Consider the following 20,445-nt stretch of genomic DNA (forward strand, 5'->3'; position numbering starts at 1 on the left):
TTAAGTATGATTCATTAAACATACAACATAAGACTTCAACTTTCATTTCAGTTATAATTTGGTTGAAATTGCAGGATAAAATTCAGATTAAATCGAGTTTTTCAACATGCTTTCAATCTCCATACAAAACTCTTCGTTTTACTTGGCAAAATGCAATACTTTTCTAAAACATCAAAAAATAACTTTTGAGCATCGATCGTATTATGAACTTTGCTGATAAGTATCGTTATACACATAAAGTTCGAATTCTGTGGCAAAATAACCAAATACGTTGCCATAAAGCTGGCAAACTTGCATGCAAGTTGGTTGATATAGTCAAATTTTGCATTTTCAACAGCCCATATCTCAAAAACTTGACGTGCTATGATATTTTAGAATACGGCAATGGATTCAACAATCCTTAATTAAGTGAATAGCGGTATGTTGATGTTTGAGACAAAAACGTGTTCCTCAGTGTTATATACCAGTATATACGTAACCTGAATCTTACCTTTTTTTTTTGGATCTATCTCTCCTATCTCGTGAAGAAAATTATTTAAACTGCGCAGCGAAAATATGTTGTAAATTTAAGATTTCTGATACCCTCAGGTGGCCTTCTACGGAATTGCAAAAAGTATTGCACGCACTTAGTTGTAAGTAAGCCTCGGTGGATAAATGTACAACTCGTGCTGTAAAAATCATCATTCTGCAACTTGTAGCGTAAACTAATATTACACAACGCTTCTTTATAACGCAACTTTTATTCGTCAATATAGCATTGTGTTTGGATGGGCATCAAATTTTTCCCAATTTAGCTTTGCGAAAGAGAACCATAGAATATAAGATTACGGTTTTAATGACGCATTGATTCAAAATATTGATCGATCCTATGCTGAGAAAATCAGCCTTGTTTTTAGATGTGTTTTTTGAAAATGTCACAATTTTAAGAAAAAAATTGCAAACAAAATTTAAAAAATGTTCGTGTCGCAAAACCTACGAAGTAAGAATAACTCATTATCTTTTAATTGTGCCATAGAAAGTTTCTATTGAACGTGTAATCACAGATATATGGACAAAACACTTTTGTGTGTTTTTGAGGAGTGAACCCAAACTTTTGTACGGGAATATACGTTAGAACTGTGTACTTAAATGTTTAAACATAACAATATAATCCAAGAACTACCTTCAAACTAAACATTACATATACTTTGCAATTGGATTAAATTGACAAATTGATGTGAAATTTGCTAACAAGTTACACGTCTTCTCTGGATAGGGCGCGTGACCCCTAAACCACGACGGGACTCATTGACGCAGAAGTTAACCTGAATTTGATTTTAGCTCAATAAGCACATGGCCCGTTTTCGCAAAGCGCATCTCTTTCAGAAGAATTGGATGCCCATCCAAACACAACGCTTTCTATTGTATATGTAATGCCTAGACCGAGAGCGCATTTTGGTATTAAAATACCTCACACTACTCGCCAACGACGTGCTGGTTGAGATTTGTATAGTGCGGGCTTCCAATGGGTCGCGACGTTCTCAAACGACCGAATACAGAACATGAGTCCGTTGTTCGATAAATACAAATAACTAGTGGTCATCCTAACGAGTTGACAATCGCAAATTTCACGGTGTCTGGTATCATAAAACGGTTCGAAGAACGTCTAACTGGGGCCTTCCTTAGCCATGTGGTTAGATTCCAAGGCTACAAAGCAAAGCCATACTGAAGGGTTCGATTCCCGATCGGTCCAGGATCTTTTCGATCATGTAATTTCCTTGACTTCCCTGGGCATATAGTATCATCGTACCTGTCACACGGATATACGAATGCGAAAATGGCAATTTTGGCAAAGAAAGCTCTCAGTTAAAAACTGTGGAAGTGCTCATAAGAACACTAAGCAGAGAAGCAGGCCCTATACCAGTGAGGACGTAATGCCAATAAGAAGAAGAAGAAGAACGTCTGTTCATCGGAATCAAAAATCCCCAAGAAAGTCGTCAGTTTAAAGAGAACGATTGAAAAGGCGGCGTTAGCTTTTGAGCCTTTAGACAGAAACCGAATGCCTCAGTTCTAGATGTAGCTAAAAAGTTGCATGTGAGCAAGACTTTAGTTCAAAATACCAAAATTCAAACTCGATTATATACGTTCGAGGTCGTCGTGACATAAAACAGAATACGGTCGCAAAAAGCCGTTCCCGGAATTTGTACGACCACAAGTTAACGAAACCGTACTGCTGCGTAATGGATGAGGACTTATGTCAAGCCGGAATACAGTCAGATTCCAGGAAACATGTATGTGACTTCCAGGGGGGGAGGGGGCAAACGCAAAGGGATGTTATTAAAATTTTGTCAGTTTTGCGTTAAGTATACTGAAAAATTCCACTGTTTCTAAGCATTACAACATTTACAACATTACAACTGAATAAATAAAATAATTCGTAGCAGATAATTTTTATTGATTAAAAAATTGCTGAAAAATCTTCAACCTCGTTTTTCTTAAAAACAAATTTCTGTCACCTACAACCCTTTGGCGGTTGGTAAATGGTTAGGCATGGCGTATCATTGGTACCTCGCGTACCTGAATGAATAAAATATACCCCTCTGTGCGGTCCTGAGCCCCCTGCCCATCCTATCCCTACCTTCTAGTGGTACAATTGACAGGAAAGGGGAGGTTTGCTTTTTCTTCTGCAAACCTGGGGCGTCTGTACTTTATGTGAGGAGCGCCTCACACCAGCGTCTGCTCATCATGTCAGGGATGTGTGATCATCGTTCGAGTGCCAGAGAAGGACTCTAAGATAAACGATGCACTATGGCGAACATTTCGAGAGAATGGTCTTCCGGGAATCTAGGGGGTTGGTGTCAAACCCTGCGAGCCAGCCGTAAACAATCAAGCCACGAATAATCAACGAGAGAATACGAACCGGCACAATCAACGAAAACCTTTGCGACGTAAATGGAATAGCGATTGGATGCTCGGTACGTGGAACTGAAAATCTCTCTTAACTTCATCGGGAGCATCGATGTGCTGAAATGATCAATGATGCGAACGTTTAGAGGTAATCAAATTATCTACCATAGCTGCAGCAACACACGAGCTGGGAACAGCGTTTATAATTATGGGTGGTATGCAGAGGCGCGTGATCGGGTGGTGGCCGATCAATGAGAGAATGTGCAAGTTGAGTTCCAAAGGCCGGTTCTACAACTTCAGCATAATAAACGTGCACAGCCCCCCTCCGGAAGCACTGATGATATAAAACCGGTTTTTACGCGCAGCTCGAACGCGAGCACGACCGCTGACCAAGTCACGACGTCAAAATTATCATAGATCTAAACGCTCAGGTTGACCAGAAGGAGGAATTCAAACCGACTCTTGGAAAGTTCAGCGCCCACCGGCTGTCGAACGAAAACGACTTACGTTTCATTGATTTCGTTCTCTCCAAGAATATTACCATTCGTAGCACCTATTTCCAGCACCGGAAGAGGGTGAGCTGGATGAAGCCCGTTTTGAGGACTGCTGGAGAACAGTTAAAGCAGCCATCAACAATGCAGCTGAGAGCAACGTCGGGTACGTGGGACGGAGTCGACGGAACGATTGGTTCGACGAGGAATGTAGGCAGATTCTGGAGGAGAAGAACGCAGCGCGGGCGGTCATACTGCAGCAAGAGACCCGGCAGAACGTGGAGCGTAATAGACGGAAACGGCAACAGCAGACCCGTCTCTTTTGGGAGAAAAAACGACGCCTGGAGGAGACGGAGTGCGAGGAGATAGCTGTGCCGGTCTCAAGAAACACCCAAGTTCTATCAAAAGCTCAACGCATCCCGCAACGGCTTCGTGCCGCGAGCCAAGATGTGCAGGGATAAGGATGGTAGCATTTTGACGGACGAGCGTGAGGTGATCGAAAGGAAGAAGCAGCACTTCGACGAATCTGAATGGCGCTGACAGCACAGGCAATGAAGGCCAGGACAACGGAGGAAATGCCTTCGTCGGTACTGCGAAGGATGAAAACCTACCAGCCCCCATTTTGAGGGAGGTTAAGGATGCCATTCACCAGCTCAAAACAATAAAGCTGCTGGTAAGAATAGTTTTGGAGCTGAACTCATAAAGATGGGCCGGGAGAGGCTGGTCAATCATGGACGAGAACAGCTTTCCCGGGAAGCTCACGAGGCTGATAAGAGCGACGATGCAAGGTGTGCAAAATTGTGTGAAGGTTTCAGGCGAACATTCCTGTTCATTTCGATCCCACCGCGGACTACGACAAGGTGATGGACTTTCGTGCCTGTTGTTCAATATTACGCTAGAAGGTGTTATGCGGAGAGCCGGACTCAACAGCCGGGGTACGATTTTTACGAGATCCAGTCAATTTGTTTGCTTCGCGGATGATATGGACATTGTCGGCCGAACATTTGAAAAGGTGGCAGACCTGTACACCCGACTGAAACGCGAGGCAGCAAAAGTTAGACTGGTGGTGCATGCAACCAAGACAAATTACATGCTAGTTGTTGGGACCGAGCGCGACAGGGCTCGCCTAGATAACAATGTTACGACAGACGGGGATACGTTCGAGGTGGTCGAAGAGTTCGTCTAACTTGGATCCATGCTGACATCTAATAATAACGTTAGCCGTGAAAAATAAAGGCGCATTATCAGTATAAGCCGGGCCTACTATGGCCTCCACAAGAAGCTGCAGTCCAAAAGATTAACACCCGCATCAAATGTCCCATGTACAAAACGCAAGGCCGGCAGTCATCTACGGGCATGGAACGTGGACGATGCTCGAGGAGGACTTGCAAGCACTTGAAGTCTACGAACGTCGGGTGCTTAGGACGATCTTTTTTGGTGCGCAGGAAAACGGTGTGTGGTGGCGAAGGATGAACCACAAGCTCACCCAACTCTACAGCGAACCCAGTATTCAGAAGGTGGCCAAAGCTGGAAGGATACGATGGGCAGGGCACGTTACAAGAATGCCGGACAGCAACCCTGTTAAGATGGTGTTCGCTTCGGATCCAGTTGGAACAAGAAGGTATGGGACGCGAGATAGGTGGGCGGATCAAGTGCGCATCGATTTGGCGAGCGTGGGGCAAAACCGAGGATGGAGAGATGCGGTCACAAAGCGAGTATTGTGCCGTGAAATTGTTGGTTCAATGTTATCTATTTAGATATTAACTAAATAAATGAAAAAATGAAAAAAAAACTAAATAATGAATCCCTTTGCTTCTAATCCTACAATTGGGATATTCCCGAGAACCTTCGGACTCTGAAGATTGAAGTTCTCCTAGAAGTTCTTGATTTGGCAAGCGATAATTACTTGTGAAAAGCGCAGTACACCTTTCGTTACCGCAAGCACAATGAATGGACAACTTTGAATTTGAAAATTTGTCTCCACAAGCGGCTTCAGCATCTGCTTGAGACTCAAGACGGTCCGACGGACTTCTGGTCGAATTTAGTATCATGCCACTCCACGTGCTAGGGTGGTATAAGGCAAAAGAAGTCGACATCGTGCTGAAAGAACTGAAGCTTAGGAACAGCGACCAATAGAAAAATACTGGGCAATTATGAAGGAGATCCTTCTAAAACGACTTAAAGTGGATAATAATGTAGAAGAAATGAAGAAAGCATGAGTCAATATGCATATGACCTGTGGATTTTGAGGACGTGCAGGACCTTATGGTTAGCGCATAGAGGTGAAGTAAATTAAATGAACGTTGACAAAACTCGCAATTATTGTTTCTTTTTACTCCTTGAAATTTTGGTTATAATCGAAAAAAACGATGTTGAGAATATATTTTGTTTGTGCGGATTGTAAGCGGTACACCATCTTCTATGTTAACAAAATATAACAGAATCCAAAATCTCAATCCTATTTATTTGAAATTTTGGCCACGAATTTGTTCTAGTTACTCCTCTATGCAAAGATGATGCCTACATTGAGTACACACTGGGTGGCGTTGCATAAGAATACCTACATTGATTCGATTCGATGTCAACGCAGTTGTCCCCTATCGAACGGTTATAGTTTCAAGGCCCTAAATAAATTACATGTTGCGTGTGATTACATTTTTGACATCATTAGAATAAATTCTTGTCGTATGGATAGGTGTATAGATGCCAACCCCCATAGATATTATAGGTCGACAACGTTGCGGTTTCCTTCGACCACATTACAAACAGTTATTTTCAGTCGGCGCTTGAGAGCATATTTGTTTGTCACTATTTTTATACCATCGACCATATTGCCATAATGCACTCAGCGCAGTGCGGGCGGTGTTCTGAACACTGCGTTGCACTCAACGTCGAATGCGTGACATACATTTGCTCATTTTACGGCAGAAGTATTCAACTGCTCACCCGACATCGCCCCCATTTTGCACTGGTGCACTTGGGCCAGCATGTAACCACTATACGAGGGGTTGGCAGAGGCATCCATTAAGCAATCAGTCACAAGTAGTTGAAGCTCCCTTCGGTCGGAAGATTATCTTGGCTTAACGACTATTGACAGTGACACTTTATAACCACCACCATCACTGCATAGCTACTAGCTGTATTGTGGCCAATGATGATTGAATTCGTTACGGTGTTGTTAAGTGCATGATAGTAAACGTTACAAACGATACAGCTTACTTTTAAATAGGGTATACGTAATACTTTTTTAATTTTGCTGAAAATTCTGAAATTTAGAATTAAAATATGGAATGTGGGATTGTTTTCTCAATTGCAAAAAGTTGTATTCAATACAATTGCGTTTACCTAAATGTATTGATTCAACCAAAACAAACTAAAGCACGTTATGTTTTTCGGTAATTCAATTACTTATAGTGACTACAATTTGGCAGGAGTGGTTTTACTGTCATTAATGCTCAAAAATTGATCAACGATCAACTGATTATCGTTGATCAATTTTTGAGCATTAATGACCGTAAAATTACTCAGTGATTGACCAACATAATCGAAATTGCACAGGGAACCAACAGAACAGAAGCTTTGGAGTAGCATACAATATTCAATGTACATTTTCGAAGACTTAAATTTAGTAATGTCAATAACGCCGCCGGCTACATCCTTACGGTCATCATGGGAGGGAAGGAATGTTAGTGTGAAGTCCATTGCTACTAGAGACCGAGATAACCAGTACATCTCCATAGTTTTCGTGGCTTCGTGGCCGCGCGGTTAGCGTTACCAAGCATGAGCCGCATCGATCCAATAAGCGTGGGCTCGATTCCCACTGCAGTCCGGAAAACTTATCGTCAGGAAGATATTTCGACTGTGCCACTGGGCGCTGCATGCTAGTCCGTTGTCTAGTGTGGTGATTCCTTCAAAGGACAAATCGTCCACTGGAAGCATTAACGAGTGGTGTCTTTAAAATTGAGGTTCACCTAGACTAACTAGGTTGATGTAAACTCAGATAAAAAAGGTCAATTCTTAAGTAACTGCAACAAAGGAATAATAAACAGGTATGTGTATCTCAAAATTGTATAAACCAGGAATAAGGGTCTATGCCCACATATCTAGTGACGAATCATTCATAGTTTGTTTAACAATTACATAAGTGTAGCGTTGCCACGATACAAATGTGTGTTTTTTATGACAAGCATGAAACGAGCTCACCAGTTAGTAATCCATCCTCAACCGAACAGTCACAATATCGACATCAACACACAAAAGCTAGGATATACAATCATTATGCAGGTGAGCGAAAACGAATTCGACAGCTTGGGCCTTCGCAAAGCAATCCGGGTTGAGGTAGATGGCAAATTTAGAGCAAAATAAAAACAAATTTAGCCATCAGAACTAATTTTGATATTTTTATGAATTTCACGAAGAACTAAAAATCTTATTACAATAACAAAATGTGCTAACATATCAAAAAATGTTATTTATTTGTTATTTTGAACACCAGTCGAAACTCTTAGAAGAACCACAGAATGTCAAATTTTGTTATCAAAATTCATGTTGTTATTGCTGAGATGCTTACAATCTTCTTTACAAAACAGTAGTAGACACCCTCTCCCTTGTGATAGCTTTCCCATATCTTATATAAGGTTCTTTATACCGTAATATCCGTTACTCTTATATCCCCTGAAAACCCATAGCTAGGACCTTTATGGATGGTCTTTTTTATAGTGAACAAAATTACTGATTTTGTTATTTTCTATCCTCAATAACACAAAAATGGCTTATTTAGCATTTGTATTATTTATACTTATTTGTCGTCAATCAAGCGTAGACCTGTAACATATACAGTGTGTACTTACAATTTATTAGACCTCATATTTATACAATTTATTAGACTTATATGTATAATGGCAAGAACCTTACCAGTATGGGAATAAAACATCATGGTTTTTAAAGAAGATGTCTATGCTGTTATTTGGAACACGTTAAAACAATCCCAATATGGCCATCATCAAAATCTTATGGCCTTAAGAGTGCAGGATCTGTCAGTGATTTGGGGAATTTTTGAAAGCAGATTTTTCGTTCAAAATCAAGAAAATTAAAACGAAAATATGTTCATTGTATTTTTTTCTCCAACCGAAACACATTGAACAAATGGGACCAATCTTATCCGAGTGGTTAGAGTCCGCGGCTACAAAGCAAAGCCATGCTGAAGGTGTCTGGGTTCGATTCCCGGTCGGTCCAGGATCTTTTCGTGATGGAAATTTGCTTGACTTCCTTGGGCATAGAGTGTTATCGTACTTGCCACACGATATACGAATGCGAAAATCACGACATAGACAAAGAAAGCTTTCATTTAATAGCTGTGGACAGTATTGCATTTGAAGGCATTCAGTTTACGTTCCAGTTCAAAAATTAGAACCCAAAAGAGCTGAAAAATGAACGCGAATGAAAAATTGTCTCCAAAGTGGATCTAAAGCATATTTCAAAGCAGAAAGATTTACAAAAGATATCAAGGAACATTTAAGGTTACATACATTATGCGTGATATGAATTCAATGTAATTTGGAGTAGTGTTTTTAAGTTTTGTGCTTAACTGTCCATTTTGAAGTGAACCGGCCGTTCGTGAGCAGCGTCAGAATCATGTACGAGAGTTCAATGTTTACTGCGTTCATGAGCAAAATATGAACGCGTTCAGTTCACTTTTGGCTCGCGTTCAGTTCAAAATGCATCATTGACTGTGGAAGTGCTCATTGAGCTGAGCAGCAGGCTCTGTTCCAGTGAGGACGTAACGGCAAGAAAAAGAATAAGGGACCTGCTGCATCTTGTTGGTGTCCGGCCGAATGCCGCTTGGCCGAACGGGTCGTTTGACCGAATCATGAACAAAAAAAAAAATCAAATTTATAACTGATCAACTAATCAATTTGTTGATTTTTATGATGTGACGGAACGTTATGTTTGTCGCCATATACACTGTTAAAAATAATGAAGATTACACGTCATGTAAACTTCATTCATGCAATGTAAACATGACGTCATGTAAATTTAAGTCTGATATCATGTAAAAATGTGTTATATGTCATGTAACCACTCAGGATTCTGCTGGATTACATGACATATAATTGAAGTTTACATGACATATCATGTAAATATCCATGATACTCCACGCTCCAATTATGTGCATTATATGTCTCAGAAATTTACACGTTTCGTTCGAACTGTGTAAGTGTTCCAAGAAAATAATTGAAACGCTCCGTTAATTCAGGACGAAGTGGTGAACTCGCGTCAAGACTCAAAGCTGATCGTTTGTTAGCCTCTGGGTTACCAACGATGTGCTAGGGTGTAACGTGTTTTTTGTAATAATTTAATCAGAAATTTTTCCTTCTTTCAAACATAGGCTATTCTTTCGATTTGTACTGGTTTCATTACTGTTTGCTATAATTTAGCTTATATTTAAATTGGAAATTTTTTCCTTTTTTCAAATATCGGCAGTTTTTTGTAGTAACTGATTCTGATATAACAATTATGTACATTACACTTGCTGGAATTTTTATACAAGATATTTACTTTTTTGATCGTGGGCTGTTCTTTTATATTTGAATATTGTTCATAATTATTGGAATTAAGGCTTATAATTCGTTCATAAAAAGTCTTACTAAAAACATATGTTTTAGCACAAGGATCAACTTAGGTGAGATGCCATTCTCCTCTAAAATTAGGATTGCAACAGGTGAACTGAACTCTACACCGTTGCTTGCGTATATTAGTAAATTAAAAAACTTGGTGATCACCTACGTCTAAGAAGCTTCTCCGTTGTGAACAGAAAAAGCTAAAACTTGTGGCTGCTAGAACTATAAATTATTTTAGATTTTTCTGGGAGTAAAAATTGACCTCAAAAATAACAACACGAATCCTCAAACGATTCGAGTGAGAGTGCATCGTAATGCGACGATTTTTTCTGATTACTCTTTCTCTTTTGCTTCTATGCTCACCCTTACTCACACCTTAAGGTGAAGATGAATCGAAGCCAATCTTCAAATTTTCAAGAGCAAGGATCTAGAGAACCAAACATCCGTTTAAGCTGAAAACTTAATCGATTGGTCACTAGCTGGTGGTGACCAATCGATTAGGTTTTCAGCTCAAACGGGTGTTTGATTCTCCAGATCCGTGCTCTTGAAAATTTGATGTTTGGCTTCGATTCATCTTCACCTTAAGGAATCTTTTCAGTGACCCATCCGCACAAAACAGGTCTGGCGGTGTTGTGATGGCACTCTTTTTGATGGAATTTTCCTCCGTTGTGATTTGTGTCGCATTTTACTCGCTCATTTTTCGTTGTCTTTCTGCTGAATATTTTTTCGTCTCCTCACAAAGATGCAATGACAGCACGCTGCTCTAGAGCATGCTACCGAACTCCGGAAATATCAAGGAATTATTACTTGATAATTCAAGGCTGTTAAAAAGTTACAGCCCTTCAAAGTACTCTAGGAACAATAAGACCCCAGAAAACAGACTTGCATTGAACAGTAACCAAGTCTCTAAAAAGAGACCTGCAATTACCCTTGTGTACGGGATTGAAATCGGGCTGAAAATTCATAATTATTTCTTGTTCCAGCGCGGAGACTTGCGGAGCCGAAAAAACTTTACTTCACGTTGATAATGGTATATTTTCAGTTGTGTATTGTAAGTCAGTAAATAAAGACACTACAAATATATTCGAAAATTTTGTATTATTTTGAAAACTTGTAAATTATAATTATTTGTTTCAATATTGTTCTCTTGTTTTATGGATAAAAAATAATGGAACCAATATCAAAATTCCATGAATCAGTTCTACTTTCGTTTCAACAGATCATTAACCCGCAGTCTCAACTCACATTATTTAAGCCTCGATCGGTCAATGGTTCTGCCGACCGAGGACGGCAGCGACAAAGGTTTATACCCCCCACAAACAGACAGCATCCACAAAACTGCAAAACCATCAACGAATGCGGCTACGCAACGGTGCTGCAAATTTGCCACATCCGTCTGCGTTCCTCCTCTACCCTTTTCGATGTTATATTCAGAGAATGATGGGGCAAAAGTTCGACCTCTTCCAGAAAAATTGTAACGGTGGAAAGGTAACAAATAGGCTGAATGCACTAGGTTTCATTCTGCTCTAATTTTCGCTTCCTTCATACAAATTTACTCGCTTTTGTTGTGAAGGGGTGAAGATTCTTGGTGAAGATCAGATCCCTCTCTTAGCCGAGTGGTGAGAGTCCGTGACTACTAAGCAAAACCATGCTGAATGTGTCTGAGTTCGATTCCCGGTCGGAACAGGATCTTTTCGTAATGTAATTTTCCTTGCTTTCCTTGTGCATAGAGTATGATCGGCAGATACGATATACAAATGTGAAAATGACAACTTTGGCAAAGGAAGCTCTCAGTTAATAACTGTGGAAGTTCTCTTAAGAACACTAAGCTGAGTAGCAGACTCTGTTCTAGTGAGGACGTAATGCCAAGAAGAAGAAGAATAAGGCCACACATATTGGCTACAATTTTGATGAACTAATCCATGCCAAAATACCCTTTTCATGTTATAACAGTTTCAAAATTGATTGTCTCAATCAAACTCTGGCCGACTGCTGGAGCAAGAGTACGAAACTAGAGTGAAGCAAAAGTTAACCGACTTAAACACGAAATATCAATAATTTTGTAACATAAATACATTTAATTTAGTCGTAAAGTGATGTTTGCATAAAATACGCACTAAATTTTGATCAGAAACTTAAAATAGCAGTTTTTTTTATAAAACTAAGAAAAAACTTATTTTTTACGCACGATTTTTTTTGAGCACGAGCATATTTAGTTGAATTTAAAGACAATATGTTAATTTTAGACAATTAATCAGTTTTAATTGAAATAACATATGGGTCAAAAATAGTTTTCAAATATTTGTGCAAGAACTAATGCACCTCAAACATCCTTACGATGGGCCCTAGTCATACCCTTACATAAAAAAGTTAATAAGAAGATTTTGTTTTTTTTTTTTTTTCAGAAAACAACAAGTCGCCTTAACTTTTCCATTTCCACAGCTCAATCGATTTCTATATTTTTTGACGTGAAAGTATTTTACTGAAATAGCATTGGAACCATTATAACATCTATAATATTTGTTTTGAATTTGGCTAGACATCTGTGTAAGAAACTTTTACCCCACCATACTCTACTCCACAACCACATCACAAATAACAGCGATGACCTTGGTTGTTTACTACAGTTTTTTCTCCTTTTGCTCTGGCCGAGATCCGGCAGTGCACTGTCATCTCCGTTAAGTTTGAGTGTTTTCGTATGGATGTAATGATATTGGAGCAAAAAAAAGTAGTTCAACGCATGAATGGGTGCAGTCGAAACGACCAACGACTTTGCTGTTTTATTTTCTCACGCTTCATTAATGCTGGCAAATGGCGACAATGAACACAATCAGTGAAGCTTAGTTGTAGGTTTGATGTGGTTACACTCAATTGATGTCTGACTCATGAGATGCGCAACTGAGCATACGGAATGCGATGGGATGGGGAATCTCAAATGAACTTATAGTGACTCAAATTCATATTCGTACAAGACACTGTTTTGACATCTAGTTGGTCAAAAACTAGCAAATGAGGAGGTTTAGGTTACAAAAACCTAGTATTCATAAAATCAACTTTGAAATTTCTTCAGTAGTTTTTCATTCCATACATATTGTATGGGAGCCAAGAAAAAAAAAAACAAGCTGATCTATGAACTATATTATTTAATCCTCTTGAACGGAAAAATAACATTAAAATACCGTTGGAAAGCTTGAAAACAGTAGTATTTTTTAGTACATTTAACTCAAATTAACTCAACCCCTTTGCGTTTGCGCCCCCTCAAATGATATAAGCATAAGCATAAGCATAAGCATAGATGACCGTACAATTCGTAGTTGCTACTCCGTGATTGACCAGAACAATCGAAGTTGCACAGGGAATTAATGAATGGGGCTTGGGATTAGCTTACCATTCTTCAATGTGCACAAATCGAGAGCTCAAATTTAAAAGTCAATAACGGCGCCGGCCACGTCCTTACGGTCATCGGGGAAGGGAAGGAATGTTAGTGTGACTACCGTTGTTACTAGAGACCGAGATCACCTCTGCATCTCCACGGTTGTCATGGAGAGGATATTGGGTTAGTGGGATAAGGTAAAGATCTGGGAGTCACCAATGTTTGGTGATGCGATCCATGATATAATCACGCCTAACCGGATTCGCGAAATAATTCGATAATCGCATTAAACGCCGAACAAGTGTTCGTCACTCGCCCACGCAAGAGCAAGCGACGCGATCAATAGATCAAACACTACTAGCGATCCGCGGCGCTTTTTCATTTCTCTCAGCGAACGACGCGCGACATGTTTGATCCTGCCCCCATCGCCCGCCCCCGCAGGAGCAAGCGTCAAGGTCGAAGGATCAAACACTACTAACGAACCGATCACTTTTTCACCGCTTCACTACCGACGCGCGACATGTTTGATCCTGCCCTCATCACCCGCCCCAGCAGGAGCAAGTGTCAAGGTCGAAGGATCAAACACTACTAACGAACCGATCACTTTTTCACCGCTTCACTACCGACGCGCGACATGTTTGATCCTGCCCTCATCACCCGCCCCAGCAGGAGCAAGCGTCGAGGTCGAAGGATCAAACACTACTAACGAACCGATCACTTTTTCACCGCTTCACTACCGACGCGCGACATGTTTGATCCTGCCCTCATCACCCGCTCCCGCAGGAGCAAGTGTCAAGGTCAAAGGATCAAACACTACTAACGAACCGATCACTTTTTCACCGCTTCACTACCGACGCGCGACATGTTTGATCCTGCCCTCATCACCCGCCCCAGCAGGAGCAAGCGTCAAGGTCGAAGGATCAAACACTACTAACGAACCGATCACTTTTTCACCGCTTCACTACCGACGCGCGACATGTTTGATCCTGCCCTCATCACCCGCTCCCGCAGGAGCAAGTGTCAAGGTCAAAGGATCAAACACTACTAACGAACCGATCACTTTTTCACCGCTTCACTACCGACGCGCGACATGTTTGATCCTGCCCTCATCACCCGCTCCCGCAGGAGCAAGTGTCAAGGTCAAAGGATCAAACACTACTAACGAACCGATCACTTTTTCACCGCTTCACTACCGACGCGCGACATGTTTGATCCTGCCCTCATCACCCGCTCCCGCAGGAGCAAGTGTCAAGGTCAAAAGATCAAACACTACTCCTTTGCGTTTGCGCCCCCTCAAATGATGTATCAAATTTAAGATTCATCTGCAAATCGACGTTTATATCTTTTATACGATTTTAAGAAAATCAATTTGAAAACGGCAAAAGGACCCTGCGTTTCTATATTTTCGTTTTTTAACAAAAAGGATGAATTGGTCTAAATTAATTATGATTTTCTTTTAAATTCAATTTATTACGTACTGTGAGCTCATTGGATATGAAGTATTAGTTGAAGTATCTGAAAGATTGTTCACCTCCTTGATTTCATAGGAAGTTCAGAGAGATTTTGGAATTATATGCACAAAGGTCTGTTCCGTATATCTAAATTTAGACCATATTTCCTTCACCGAAGCCTTCACCAGAAAGTGGTGGACAATTCAGGTGAAAGCTTCGTCATCGCTAAGTGGAAGTGAAAGTGGAAGGTGAAGACGAAATCCTTTAATAAGGAACTATTTGTTGAGGTACTTCGTCAAGACGGCGATAACGAGGACATCGACGCCACCGAGCTAACACAAGGATGGTTAGGGCTTGTAACGCAACTATGTCGCGAAAACTGAAGCCGAGGAACAAACGGCGACCAGCTTACTGGTGGAATGACACGCTCAGCAAGCTTCGCGCTACTTTTCTCAAGGACCTTTCGACACCAGCTAAGATGTGCCCAGACAAGCTGAATTTGATCGTGTAGGGTCTTTTCCTGAAGCACGATCCAACGTCCAGGCCACCAACGCCGTACGGTGAAGACGCAGAAGCAATCGGCAAGTGTCTAACGACGAGCTTGTAGAAGCGGCGAAACGACTAAAAGCGAAGAAAGCCCCTGGTCCAGATAGAATACCGAACGTGGCACTGAAAGCTGCCATCCTGGCATATCCAGACATGTTCAGGAAGGTGTTACAGAAGTGCCTTGACGAAGGTAACTGCTTGCTGCCAAAGTCAGGGAAGCCACTGGGAGATCCAGCCTTGTATAGGCCCATTTGTCTGCTGGATAGCTCGGAAAACTCCTGGAAAGAATCATCCTTAATATACTGACGAAGTGTACGCAGAGTGAGCGCGAATTGTCGCAAATGCAGTTTGGATTCCGCAAAGGCTTATGGACGGTAGACGAAATTCGAGCAGTACTCGAGTGTGCCGAAAAGGCGTCCAAGCAGAAACGAAGAGGAGATATCGATACTGCCTCGTGGTCACGATAGATGTGAAAAACGCATTCAACAGCGCCAACGTGCAGCACTGCACAGAATGCAGGCTCCCGACTGTTTGTGCAAGTTCCTGAAAAGCTACTTCCAGAGCAGAATCCTGGTGTACAAATCAAATGAAAGGCAGAAGTCAATGCAAGTGACAGCGGGCGTCCCTCAAGGTTCCATTCTCGGTCCAACTCTTTGGAGCGGGATGTACGACGTAGTCTTTACACTGCGGCTACCCAGGAAGGTGAAAATTGTTGGTTTTGTGAATGATGTGTCACTAACGGTGATGGGCGAGACACTGGAAGAAGTGGAGATGTCAGTGATGGAAATAATTGACGCTGGACAGGGTTGTTATTAGACGCCGGATTCGACAGACTATCAGTGACGGTGACGAATAAAAGTATTCGTTACTACCTCAGCTCAGCACAACCTACGACGCCCAATTACCAGCAACCAAGCGCCTCGTCGCGACGAAAAATCTTTGCCGTTTCTCTCTGTCTGTGTTTTCGTTGAACATGTTCAGCTTGAATGGAAAGGCAGACAGCTAATCGGTGCCAATTGAAAAGCCGACCAAAAAAGGAACGCGCAAAAAAAATCAGCGCGCTTCCAGAGTTGAACAAAAAACCTTTAGATTATCGGTAGCACGCGCCTACCGGCAGGGCTAACACAACTTCTTGAAAATGTGCTTGCCAAATTGCTAACACAAGACACCTTGTTGATTAGTAGTTCGTAGCTCAGACTCTCTTTGTCTGCAATTGTGCACTCGGTGACGATTAGAAGCTTATGTTGGTTCAGTGCGGAGGGGTGACGGGAAGAGTGACGAAAAATATTACGACGAAAATGACGATCTTTTACGCACTGAATATTTTTTTCAATTTTTCGTCATCGGTCAGTGACAAAACCGATGGTTACCAACCCTGATGCTGGATGAGCGGAGTCAAACTGCAGATAGCTCACTACAAAACAGTGGTGCTGCTAGTCAGGAACTGCAAGGCGCCGGTAGAAGCACCTGGGAATAATGATCGACGATAAGTTGAATTTCAACAGCCACGTTGATTACGCATGCGAAAAGTCCGAGAAGGCAATGAACGCAATAGGGAGAATCATGCCAAACTTAGGCAGTCCAAGCAGCAGTACGAGGCGTCTGCTAGCTAACGTCTCGTCATCGATACTGAGGTATGGAGTTCCTGTTTGGAGCAAGGCACTAGGAACAAAGCGGAACCGCGAAAAGCTGAACTAAAAAACGCAAACATTTACATCACTTTAGCGGAGGATATCGAGTGCTACCACGAAGAGACGTAAGAAACGTACGGAAGATGATCAGAGTCTTATCTATGGCGAGGTGACAGCACGAGTGGGACTGCGCGGAGAAAGGAAGATGGACCCAACGGCTCATCCCAAACCTGTCGACGTGGATGAATAGGATGCATGCAGAGGTGAACTTCTACCCAGGCTTGGGAACTGTGATTACAATTTGCCACAGTTCATCGATTTTGCCAGTCAACCCAAACACAAAGAAGCAACAGCATCAATACCATCAGGCGTTGCGCTGCCAACGGTTCACACACTGCTTGACTGTTTTTGTCTCTCCACTATGACCGTTTTCGGGCAGCCATCTCGAGGTGAATGATTGAAAAAAATGTTAAATAATTCAATCGCTAATATATCGCTTGTTTTTTCAACAAATTGAAATCTATTAGCGCTAACAGCAAGAGCACAATCATTCCGTTGCGATACATATAAACAAGTTCAATTTCATGCAGCCTTTATCGAGCAAAAATGCAAAACCCCGAAAACCGGAAAAATCGTGTCACCACTGTGCTTGAGTCATTTCTCATTCGGGTTTGAAAAAACGTTGCGAAGAAGAAGATTACAGTTTTGAAGAGCGGTGACATTTTTTTGTTTTGAACGGTCATGGTTTGCTTTGGATTTTGATGGTCGTGTAGAAAAATGTGAATGTCGAGGTGGTAAATGTTTACTACAGTACATTTACCATCCCTGCTTCTACCTGACACAATTCCTATCAGGTCAGGGATGTTTCAGAAAGTATCTCCATAGATTCGGGTACGCAAAGTTGCCACACTGCCCAAACATCGAGGAGACACCGGAACATGTAGTTTCTGACTGCTCAAAGTACGCGGAACACTTTCGAAATACGCGGAAGCAGCGAGGGAGATTTATACTGATGGTTAGTCGGCGCACCTGTGAGCCGGAAGCCTTCCTCCACCGGAATTGCTGGACTGACCTCGGCGACCACCATCGAGTGGGAGTAAGCTAGATCCTCCGCCGGGGACTAGCTGAGTAGATCGCGAAACAGCACCGGCAAATGTTCGTCGGGGCGCCTGTGAACCGGAAGTTTCCCTCCGCCGGAATCGCAGGACCGACCTCGACATCTGCCCGACCAGCTTCGGAGTAGGTTAACTCTACTGTCGGGAACAAACTGAGTACATCACGTTGTTGCACCGGTAAATGGTCGTCGAGGCGCCTGTGGACCGGAATTTCTGGGCCGACTTCGGCACTAGTAGTAGTATCGATCACGACGAACCGCCGGCTTTGAGTCGTCGGAGCACTTGAGAACCGGAAGTTACCCCTCAGGTATCAGGTATCAGAAGGCCGGCTCCATAGGCACGTTTCCCGCCATTTGGGAGATTTGTGCCGTTGCCATATTTGAGCCTATTTCATCATCTACCCGATGGGAGAGGAAGATGGGAGGAAGTAGGGGGGGGGGGTCCCTTGAAGAAGGAATATCGCATAAGCGAAATGAGATCATGTAGCTCCATACCATAATGGGTACGAACAGCGCCCTAAAAAGGACACTGCAAAATGCATGAGCGTAAAGAGAGCCTGTAGCTTATTACCACAGTGGGTTAGGAAAAGCAGAATGTCCTGAAAATTCAGGTTTCTGAAATCAGTTTAACAAGTATTTGGAATCGCAATTGCGCGAAAACTGGACAGTTACATATCAAATGATACAAAGTTCCATAGTCGGATAGCTATCACACACAAATGAGTCAGCACGCTGAGTATTTGACATGTGATAGTTGAGTCGGCAGTGGCCAGTCTTTAAACAAAAGACTGCAAATCTGCTTTGACCGATTTGTTAAATACTTAGCCACCTTTGGGGATGGTTCAGTAATGTACAATATTATTTGACGATATGACTCCAAATTTTTCCAATATTGCTTGTGCTGAGTTGCCGCCCTAGAATTTCTGGAGCTGCACACAGCACTTCGAAATTGAAATAGCTGGTTTTTGGCAAATGAAGTCATTCGATGCTCCATTATGAGCTAGCTAATCAGCCAATTTATAACCAGCGATGGAAGAATGGCCAGGTACCCATACAAGGCTACATTGTTGACTGGATTCAGTTCCTCAATTTGAGTTTGACATGCGATAACAAACCTAGACCTTCAGTTGGCCAGCCTGTCTATCTGACATACTTCTTCGTCAGACGTCCACACTTCCCGCTAAGGGAGCAATATGGAAAATTTCCTATAAGGAAAGTGGCATGCAATTGCGAGATCACTCGAAGTAAGGACAATAGTTTCCCAATTCATCAGAAGTGGAAACATCAAAATCACTGGGATTTCCAATGGACGGAGAGAATCCATGAAGTTTTGTCACAACCAATTTCCAGTTGGTGGAATAAAAAGTCTGCAAAGTCTGAGAATTTACATTCAAATGTTCGAAGAAGATGTAACGATGGTTAGATAGTAAAGATTCATAAATGGTTAGATAATAGATTCATAAAGCAACAAAAACTGTGTCCACAAGGATACGAAGATAGAAGTTCCCCTACGAAAGTAAGGTTCCTGAATAAACACCAGTTCGGCTGAAGCATTTTGCATGGGTAAGCAAAGATTGATCGCTGCTGTTCTTTTATGCCAAAAAATAATCTGAGCTATCCTAACCGCAGCCACTACCCAAACTAGGTAGGATCAAGCTTCTTACATTTATTTATTATTTATTTAGTTAACATCTAAACAGATAACACTGAATCAACAATTTCACGCCACAAAACTCGGTTCGTGGCCGCATCTCTCCATCCTCGGTTCTGTCCTACGCTCGCCAAATCGATACGCACTTGCTCCGCCCCCTAGCTCGCTGCGCTCCACGCCTTCTTGTACCAACCGGATCCGAAGCGAATACCATCTTTGCAGGGTTGCTGTCCGGCATTCTTGCAACATGCCCTGCCCATCGTATCCTTCCAGCTTTGGCCACCTTCTGGATACTGGGGTCGCCGTAGAGTTGGGCGAGCTCGTGGTTCATCCTTCGCCGCCACACACCGTTTTCCTGCACACCGCCGAAGATCGTCCTAAGCACCCGACGTTCGAAGACTCCAAGTGCTTGCAGGTCCTCCTCGAGCATCGTCCACGTTTCATGCCCGTAGAGGACTAAAGGGTGTCCACGATGAAATTGCCACACAAAATTTATTCGCAAAATTAGAGTTTTTATCCGATTGCCATCAAATTTTCAGGGATTGAAAAATAACTATTAAACTTCATTTAACCATTTTACTCGTATTTTATTTACAGTCCATACGCAAATGCCCGCACCTGAATCAACCGTTTTTTTTGCATGTAAACCCATATATTCTTCTCAGTTGACAGCCGCTTTTCG

The 20,445-nt window shown here is 42.0% G+C and overlaps 1 protein-coding gene across 1 annotated transcript in view; it reads right to left on the reverse strand.

The window, feature by feature from the left end:
- Positions 1 to 20,445, reverse strand: part of LOC5570605 — a 291,060-nt gene that overhangs the window by 155,870 nt on the left and 114,745 nt on the right. The gene's annotated exons all lie outside the window — the stretch shown is intronic.

Source organism: Aedes aegypti, chromosome 1 (assembly GCF_002204515.2).
Source record: "Aedes aegypti strain LVP_AGWG chromosome 1, AaegL5.0 Primary Assembly, whole genome shotgun sequence".
Lineage (NCBI taxonomy): Eukaryota > Metazoa > Arthropoda > Insecta > Diptera > Culicidae > Aedes > Aedes aegypti.